This window comes from Ricinus communis, chromosome 7 (genome assembly GCF_019578655.1).
Source record: "Ricinus communis isolate WT05 ecotype wild-type chromosome 7, ASM1957865v1, whole genome shotgun sequence".
Classification (NCBI taxonomy): Eukaryota; Viridiplantae; Streptophyta; class Magnoliopsida; order Malpighiales; family Euphorbiaceae; genus Ricinus; species Ricinus communis.
This window is the reverse complement of record NC_063262.1, coordinates 17592387-17603069: the sequence shown is the minus strand read 5'-3', so window position 1 is coordinate 17603069 and position 10683 is coordinate 17592387.

Below are 10683 nucleotides of genomic sequence, written 5' to 3'. Positions count from 1 at the left end.
GAGATGGTTGCAAAGTAACCAAGACCCCTATGAGTGTCACAATAAAATTGGATAATGATGAGAAGGATAAGAGCGTGAATAAAAAGCTCTATAGAGGTATAATTGGTTCACTTTTTATTTAACCACCTCTAGATCTGATATTATGTATAGTGTTTATCTTTGTACTAGATTTCAATCTTGTTCCAATAACTCTCATTTGAATGCCGTAAAAAGAAACTTGAAAAATTTGCGGGTCTTTGAACTTAGGGCCTTGGTATCCTAGAGAAACATCCTTTGATATAATAGGTTATTCGGATGTCGATTATGCTGGTAGTCTTAGTGTCATCTTCTAGGAGAATTCTTAGTGTCTTGGTTTAGTAAAAAATAAGTTTCGGTTGCTCTCTCCATCGTGGAAGCCGAATATATGGCAGCGGGATATTGTTGTGCTCAAATTCTATGGATGAAGCAACAATTAAGAGATTGTAGGATAGAGGTTGATCACATTCCTATTAAGTCTGACAACACTAGTGCTATAAATCTTTCTAAAAATCCTATTTAACAATCTAGGAGTAAACACATAGATATTAGACACTATTTTTTAAGAGATCATGTTCAAGATGGTAGTGTAGTGCTAGAGTATGTTGACACAAATAAGTAACTAGCTGATATTTTCACCAAGCCCCTAAATGAGGAAAGATTAAATTTCATAAAAAGAGAACTAGGAATGATAGATGGAAGTACTTTAACATAAACATAATTTTTATGTTGTGCTAAATCTATATGTCTTTTCATTGTGATATTTATACTTACGCATCTCTATTTTTTTAGCATAATTAAGTATTGAAATTACCTTGGCACAAGATCACTTTCAATCTTTGTGCATTCCAATACTCACTAAGTCATATGATCAAATTAAATGATGCATGCTCATTAAAGCACTTTTCTATTTTTGCTCAACTATTGCAAAAAGCTTGCTCGTGCTTTATAGGTCTATGTGAAAGCTATGAAATGACCTTAAAAGCACGCTTGTGGCTCTACAGCGCGATAACGGTTTTCTAAAATTATAATCGTTGTGACTAATTTTTCAAAAGCACGATCGTGCATCTCAAGCACACCCGCGCTTCTTTTCAATTTCTACAAAAACTAGTCGTTATAGTTTTATTCAAAATATGATTTAATGAAAAGCTAGCCTTTTTTGGTCATTTTTTCACCCTCCCCTCTTAAGGTTATAAAAGCCTCATTTCATAGAAATGCATCACCTTTTACATATATTCTTATTCAAGCTTTAAAATATTCTTCTTCTCTACTTCAATTCTTCTCAAACTCTCTTCAACTTCTTTAAGAATTGGTATGAGGCCCGAAAAAACTATTGGGAGAGGTTCTTCTTATTCTGAATCTATCATGGAAAGAATGAAGAGTGTCAATGATGAAGCTTGAATCAAGTTTATGACAATAGAGAGCAAAGAGACCAACTACGTAGGTTTTTCGATGAAGAGGCCCTCATTAAACTTGGAATTTCTCAAGAGGTAAATACTTTTCAAGTTAATGTTGGCCTTAGAGATTTTTTTCTACCCCAATCCATAGAATTAGGATTTGAGAACCTCACTAAGAAGTTTATTTCCAATTTAGTGATCAATAAAAAGGGAGATGTAGATAACTACTACAGAATAGAGTTTAGACTCTTTAGGAAGAAAAAGGACCTTTCAAGAACCCAATTTTCATCAATATTTGGTTTTCAAGAAAGAAGTAACATTTTCATCATTAAAAACCTTGTTGAAACGCCTCTTTCATTTTCTTAATTTTGGAGGCAAATCTCTACCAAAGAAACCCATTCCAAGGACTCTCTCTCCAAAGACCTCAAATCTTTGGCTCATTGGGTAGTGCATAGGATGATTGCAACAACATCCATGCAAAAGGTGCCTCAAAAATACCTTATATTCCTCTATGCAATAATCAATAGTAAGCACATTTTCATTTCCAAATTCTACCTTGATCATCGTTTTCATCTTAGTAACACACAAAAATGTGTCATCTTGTCTCTTCCCACATCACCAAGATTGCCAATCATCTTCAAGTCCTTTCTCCTCTTAACAAAACTTTTCTTACTCCTCATATCTCACCTCTCTTGTTAGGTTTAGTCTTTCTTGAGCATACCAAAGTCGTAAGACTTGGATCTAAATGGGAGGTTGATGGAGAATTCTTCCTTCTAATAGAAAAATATGTGGATGATAGAAAGAAGAGGAAGAAGGACCATCGATTGGCAAGTGAGCCTACTCCTTCTACTTTACAAGGATAATCCTTTCTCTCTTTTAAAGAAAAAGTCCTAAAGCAAATGGAGAGAACCTGGAACTACCTCCATCACTTGCATGCTGATTTGGTGGAAATTCAAAAAGTCCACAAGATCTCTCATTTTCATCAGGAGGATTGGGAATAAGACGAAGAAGAATAAGCTCCCATTCCCCCTCCTCAAGCAAGCATAAGCAGCTTCAGAAAAGGCAAGGAGCCTATGGTTCAAGAAGAGGAAAAAGAAAAAGAGAATGAAGAAAAAGAAGATTAATTTCTTATTCTCTTTAAATTTTTTTATTTTATTTTTATTTCTTCCTCTCATGCATGCATTCACTTTTATTGATCACACATGTAAAGTATTTTATTTAATGCAAGTCTTATTTTATCTCTTTCTGTTCTACTTTTTTACTAATTACTTCTTTTCTTGCTTTTTAATTTTGACAAAGGGGGAGACATATGCATAAATTGATTACTAAAAATAAAAATGGGAGAAGTATGAGGGAGGAATATGCACAATTTCAACATTGACTTAGTTTAATTACAAAAGAACTGAGGGGGAAAAATGCAAATATTGAGGGGGAGAAAATCTATCAAGTGAATTATGAGTAAATCTATCAAGTAAATTATTTCTTCGATTCTTGAATGTTAGCTATTAACCATTCAATTGTACTTATAAATGATCAATTTTAGATTTCTAATCAATTTGGTTATCAAAATCAAAAATGGAAAGATTGTTGACCTAAGGGGCAATTGATCTCTATTTTCATCTTAATATCCAAATTGAATATTGCTAACCTTGTGCCTGAGTTTCTATATGACAGAGCATTAAAGGAATCTATCCAAGTATAATCATTCTTAAGCTTTCAAGGAAGTCTTGTAAAAAGATCTTAAAAGCGCAAGGGTGCTCCTAGACCGCAGAAGCGCTTTTCATATGACCAAATTATACAAGACGTTAAAAAGTCCATATGGCATCTTGCCAATTACAATGCGACACCTGGCAGTCAAAGAGTCAAAGCATCAAGAAGCGCAAAGGCGCTTTTGAGCACATGCAAAGCAAGCGCGAGGGCGCTATTGTAGCGCAGGGACGGTTTTCATAATTAGTTCGATGTCAGTAATCGTTGAGATATCAGCCACCAAGTTAGAGCCATATTTCTAAAGCCGTTGGAGCCCTAACATCTCTTTTTAGAAAGCGCGAGCGCGCTTAAAAAGCGTATGGGCGCTTTTCAAGACTTCATACAATTTTTTGCCAAGTCCTCACTCTTGCATTTAATGAGTTTTGTAGCCATTGTAATGTCTCTAAGAGGTTGGTATGAGTATAAATACCCCTCATAATTACTTAATAAGCAAGTGTGTAATTTAGGTATACTAAAATTCTTGCAAATTCATTTCTCAACTTTCTACACTCAATTTCTTTTTCTGTAAAGTGTATTAAGTTGAATCTCATTGTTAACTAAAACTTTAAAGGGTTATTATGTGAGCTTAGGTATTAAAACATAAGTAATTGGTTGTTGAATTACCATTAATACTCAAGGGTTAAGGGAATTAGTGAGAGATTGGTTCAATAAGGGAAGATGTTTAGTGTTAACCTTGAAAGCACGAAGTCGTTGGGTGAACTTGTAAAACCTAAAGGTTGTAATCTTAAAAATTATAGTGGAATACTCAAGTGTGATTTTGAGGAGTTAATGTAGGGAGGATTGTTTCCAAACCACTATAAACTTTTGTGCTATCTTCTCTAACCCTTACTCTCTTAAAATCTTCCTTAATCTTTCTTAAATCCTTGTGTTACCCAAAACTACTAAGTTCTATAATTTAAGGTCACCAATTCAATCCCTCCTCTTGGTTCCAAAGGACAACACTAACTGTTATCTCTTTTATTTAAAATTAAGACAACTAAAAGATAAATTGATAAAATACTTTCAACTGGATCATTAAATTTATTATTAAGTATTAGATTCATCTAAAATTATTTTTTTAGTAATTTTATTTTAGCAAAAATAAAATTTTTAGTGTTTGTACAAAAATAATTAACTAATATGCTTTTACTTATTCTAATTTTTAGCATAATTTAATCTTAGTAAAATTTAAATATTTTAAAAGTAATTATTTTTAGTAAATTATTAAAAATTTATATAAATTAAATTTAAATTATCAAAATAAAATAAAATTATTTTTGTTATTATAAAAAGTTTAAGAATCAAATTATTCTTTTATCAATTTAGTTTTTTTAATTAAATCAACTTTTAAACTGTAAGGGGATCTTAGTATAATAAAAAAAATATAAAAGGCAATTTATATATTATACCAAAAATTAATAGGAAATAGTATAAAAATTAAACCTAGTTAACGATTGTTTAATGAAAATTCTGATGGAAGAACTTTTTAGTATAAAATTACAAAATAAAAGAGCCAAAGAAATAATTTTTAAATATTAAGATAAGTAGTGAAATATGAAAAATACATGGGTGTATAGTTTGTACCCCTTTTAAGATTTAGTTCAAAGTTGAACAAAGAATAATTATTCTATAAAATAGCTATTCCTTAATTTTGTATAATACTTATTCCATGGTAAATTGAAGAATGGCTATTTCATACTTTAAATATTAGTATATTTTCTTATTGTCTATCTTAAATTCATTTGTCATCATTTTTATTTATTCACCAACAAACGCTACCACTAGTACCACCACCTATCATCCACTATTGCATATATATTAATATCTATCATATTTAATTATTTTTTATTTAAGAATTCTTAATTTAAGCTCATGAATCAACTAGTAGAACAAGAATTATCTAGGAATGGCTATTATATTCTTACTTATTCTATTCTTTAGAAATTACTATTGTATTCCATACATATTTCATTTTATGAATTAAACATCGTCTCATTTTTATTTATTTGGAAAGAAAAAGGAAAATGAAATACAAAGAAAATATTTCTTATTTTCTCTCTGATTAAGAAGAAAAGTAAAATATACAAAAATAAGAAAAAGTAAAAATTAATAATGATATATTTTATCTTTTATTTTCTGCTCATCCAAACAAGACAGTGAAAAATAAAACGAAAAATTATGGGGCTATTTGTTATAGTATTTTTTTCTATTTTTTATTGTTAGAAAACTAGAAACTATTTTGTTATAGTTTTTTCTTTTTCTATGAAAATTATAAACTATCTTCTAATATTTTTGTCTATCTTTTAAAAACTATTAATTCTTTTATAAATACTATCATAAGTACTTTGAAGACACTATAATAATAAAGATCTTAACATAATATTATATAATAATATTAAATTTCAGAAATAAGTACAAAAAAGTAATATATGGTTTTACTATTTTATAATTTTTAGAATGTGTTGTTATTTAGATAAAGAGATATGTGGTTACAAATTGTGATAAAAATATATCTCACCATAAAAAAATCTCGATTCGTAAGATTCAACTATATAAAATCTAATCAACTATTATTATTATAATATCCATGTATGATAACATGAGTTCAGAACTTAACAACTCCCAGTTTCTTTATTTGACTGTCAATTTCCCATTTAAAAAGTCATTGATATGATGAGATTGATCTAAAGGGTCAAAAAATAACATTTTGAATTATTAAGCTATAGCCCATATTATCAAACACATATAATATGATAATGAGAGTTGATCGAAGTGAAGATGGTTGAATCTTTGCAAATTGACACTTTTTACAGTGAGATACTACTTTTTATCACAATTTTTCTTGTTTTAAAAAGCACAATACTAAAAGTTATCAAACAATAAAATCATAGGATACTTATTGTATTTATCTAAAAATCTTATTTTATAAATAAATAAATTTATTAATAAATTAATACTTGAAAGAAACTTATAATAAGAATTATATTGTAAGAATAATTATTATTTATGACTCATATGAAAAATTTATTTATAAAATAAATAAAATATTTTAATAAGAAAGTCATATGCCTAATGTTAAATATTGTGACTATTGGTTATAGATATGTTTAATGTTAAACATTGTGACTATTGGGATTATTTTTTTGGTTTAGTTTTGATAAAAAAACTGCCGTATATAAATAAGAGTATGATCATTTCTCTACCCCTAATGAAAAATAAAAATATAAAAAAATTTATGTTCCTTCTTTCTTTCTCAATCATCATAAAAAGGGGGTCATGTGAGAGAAATCATTCTCTATCAAATTCTTCATTTCATTGGAGTTATCAACTCAAGTTTTAATGGGCAAATGTATGTTTTGTTATTCTTGTATATAAGAAAACATGAAGTTCAAGATTTATTGGAGTTAAAGTTTTATGCTAATAGATTATGCATTAATTATAATGATAATTTATATGTAGTATCAGAGCTATGGTTTAAGAACTCATATTTTTCTATTAAAATTTAATATTAGAAAATAATTTATTAGTCACCAAAGTGTCCAAATCTTAATGCAAGTAATTTTTAAAATTTTGAATTATTTTATTTTATTTATTTATTTTTAATTACCCATGAATTTTATGTTTAAAATGACATTCAGTATTTATTATAGGTAATTGAAGTTTATCATCATAAAATATTTTGAAATGAACCCAAAGGTTGATTAATTGTCTTATAATTGATAAATATAATTGTGGTAATTATTTAATATGTTCTACTGATTTTTTTATTATTTTATTTTGTATATCTAAAAATAGCACAATAGATTTAATTAGTGCTTATGTATATTTTATTTTTACCCAAAGGATAAGTATGATATACTTTATATTGATATTTTGAATACAAATTATGAAATATATTTAATGACTTAAAGCATTAATGTGCGAGTATTTATTTTCCTACTATTTTCAGTATCTATGCATGTTTCACTTCATTCACATGTTTCATATGTTTCTATATTTAATGGAATGAGCTTTTTTGATTGGTGCAAACAAGTCTAGTTTCATTTAGGTGTTTTGGATCTTGATTTAGCATTGCAAATCGAGAAGCCTGCTGTTCTTACTTATGAGAGTAGTGATGATGAAATATTTTTTCATAAAAATTAAAAAAATCAAACAGATTGAGCTTAATATTTTTGCAAATGATAATTGCAAACAACTTAAATACTATCATTCCTAAAATTGCTAAGAAATTTATGAAATTTGTTAAAGAACATTTTCAAACTCCTGACAAGTCTCGTGTTGGTATATTAATGAGTTATTTAACCACCATGAAATATGATGTTTCACGTACCATGCATGATTACATTCTTGAGATGACAACTTTAGCAGTAAAATTAAAGACCTTAAGAATGAACATAGACGACTACTTTTTAGTACAGTTTTATATTAAATTTATTGTCTTCAGAATAATATGGTCCATTTCAAATGAACTATAATAATGTAAAAGACAAGTGGAATATAAATTAATTGACTAGTAAGCTTGTTCAAGAGGAAGCAAGGCTAAAGACTTAAAGAGCCCATTCTGTTCATCTCCTAAATTATCAAGAAGTTGAAAAGAATTTCAAGAGGAAAGGTGGGAAGAGCAAGAAAAATGGTTTACACAACCTGAATGAATCTTCTAAGGTTGCTCATAAAAAGGGACATGAAACTATGAAGTGCCATTTTTGTAATAAAATTGGGCACTTAAAGAAAGATTTCCTGAACCTTAAAGCTTGGTATGAAAAGAAAGGTATGGATTATACTTTACTATGTTTTAAATCAAACTTTACTGAAGTTCCTCATAATACTTGGTGGATTGATTTTGGTTCCACCACTCATCTTTCTAATACGACATATGGATTCTTTATGATCCGAACCATAAAGTCAAATAAAAGTTTTGTGTACATAGAAAATTGAAATATAGCTTCTATTGAACGCCTTGGCACTTATTGTCTAAAATTAGACACATTGATATTATTTAGATTTATTTCAAACTCTTTATGTACCTACATTTTCCTATAATTAATATCTTTATTGAAACCTGATAAAACAAGATTTTATTTTAAGTATGGTTATACTTCTTTTACTTTATTTAAGAATAATAACTTTATTGGTTTTATAACATTATGTGATGGACTTTACAAGATTAAACTAGATAATAATTTTATTAGGACTTTAATGACCTTGCATCATAATACTAGAACTAAATGGAGTTTAGTTAATGAAAATTCTACTTACTTGTGGCATAAACGTTTGGGTCATATGTACAAAGAAGGGATGCAAAGATTAGTAAAGGATGAAATCCTCCCGATTTGGATTTTACTGATCTAGATGTGTGCATTGATTGTATTAAAGAAAAATAAATAAAACACATTAAGAAAGGAGCCATAAGAAGAATACAACTTCTTGAGATTATACACACTGATATCTATGATCCTTTTAATGCTCCATCTTTTACTAAAAAATATTTTATTACTTTTATTGATGATTTATTATGTTATGGTTATATTTATCTGTTGCATGATAAATCTCAAGTAATTAATACGCTTGAGGTGTATATTAGAGAGGTTGAGAGAGAATAAGATAAAAAGGTGAAAATTGTAAAAAACAGATAAAAATAGTGAATATTATGAAAAGTATGATGAATTAGAACAATGTCTTGGTCCATTTGCCAAATTTCTTGAAAGATATGGTAGTTGTGCTTAATACACAATGCTAAGTGCACCACAATGAAATGGTGTTGTAGAGAGGCATAATCGCACCTTAATGGAAAATGATTATCTTCTTTACCCTTATTTTTATGGATGCATGCATTAAAAATTATTATTATATATATATATATATATATTTACTAAATAAGGTTCCTAGTAAGGCAATTCTAAAGACACCTTTTGAATTATGGACTAGTAGGAAATCTAATTTAAAGCATTTACATGTTTGGAATTATCTAGTAGAAGTAAGAATTTATAATCCACATGAAAAAAAATTAGACTTTAGAACAACCGATAGTTATTTTATTATATATTCGAAGAAGTCCAAAGTGTATAGATTTTATTGTCTTAATCATAGTACAAGAATTATTGAATATGGAAATATTAGGTTCATTGAAAATGGTGAAAGTAGTGGGAGTGTTGCAACATGAAATGTTTAAAAAGTTAGGGTGGAGATACGTTTACATGTAACTTTTAAATTTATTATTTCTATTATTGTTGCACAACCTAATAATACTCAACAATCTAACAATATTCAAGAATAACAAATAAATAACCAAACACTTTAGATAAAAATATAAACAATAAACCAATAATAGTTGAACCGTGGGGAATAACATTAAGAAGATCTCAAAGAAAAAGAAAAAATGCTATTCCAAATGATTATATGATTTATCTACAAGAGTCAGAAATTGACTTGAGTATTAATGATGATCTAATTTCATTTTCACAAGCCATGCAATGTGATGATTCTACAAAATAGATTAATACCATGGAAGAAGAGTTAAGATCTATGGGTTAAAATAAGTTTGGGATCTTGTTAAATTGCTTAAAGGATGTAAATGGATTTTTAGAACCAAACGCAAATAAAAGGGCAATATTGAAAGACATAAAGCTAGATTTGTTGCTAAAGGTTTACTAAAAAAATGGCATTGATTATAAGAAAATATTTTCACGAGTCTCTAAGAAAGTTTCTCTCAAAATTATTATGGTTTTAGTGGCTCATTATAACTTAGAGTTATATCAAGTGGATGTTAAGACTGCCTTAATGGAAATTTGGAAGAAGAGGTGTACATAGATCAACTTGAGGGTTTTTCAATTAAGGAAAAGAAACACATGGTGTGTAAATTAAAGAAGTTAATATATTGACTTAAACAAGCTTCCTGATATTGATATCTTAAATTTAATGATACCATCACATCTTTTGAATTTTAAGAAAATATTGTCCATTGGTGTACAAATATGAAGATTAGTGGGAGCAAGTTTATTTTCTTAGTTCTATATGTTTGTGATATTATGCTTGCTACTAATGCTTTTGGTTTATTACATGAAACTAAAAATTATCTCTCCAATAACTTTGAAATGAAAAATATAGGTGAGGCAACTTATATGATAAGAATATAAATATTCTGTGATAAGTCACAAGAACTGTTGGGATTTTCTCAAAAAACCTATATTAATAAAATACTTAAGAGATTTAGAATGGATAAATGCTCAGTAGGAATAGTTCTAATTCAGATACTGAATAAGTTTAACCTTATGTAATGTTTGGAAAATGAATTGGAACGAGAACAAATGAAGAAAAATCCTTACGAGCTTGATGTATACACAAACTTATGCCAAACTAAACAATAGCTTTGTTGTCAGAATGTTGGATAAGTATCAAAGTAATACATGCTTAGATCATTGGATAACTCCAGAGAAAGTTCTTAAATGTTTACAAGGAATGAAAGATCATATGTTCACTTATTAGAGATATGATCATCTTGAGATTCAAAATATGATAGTTACGTTGA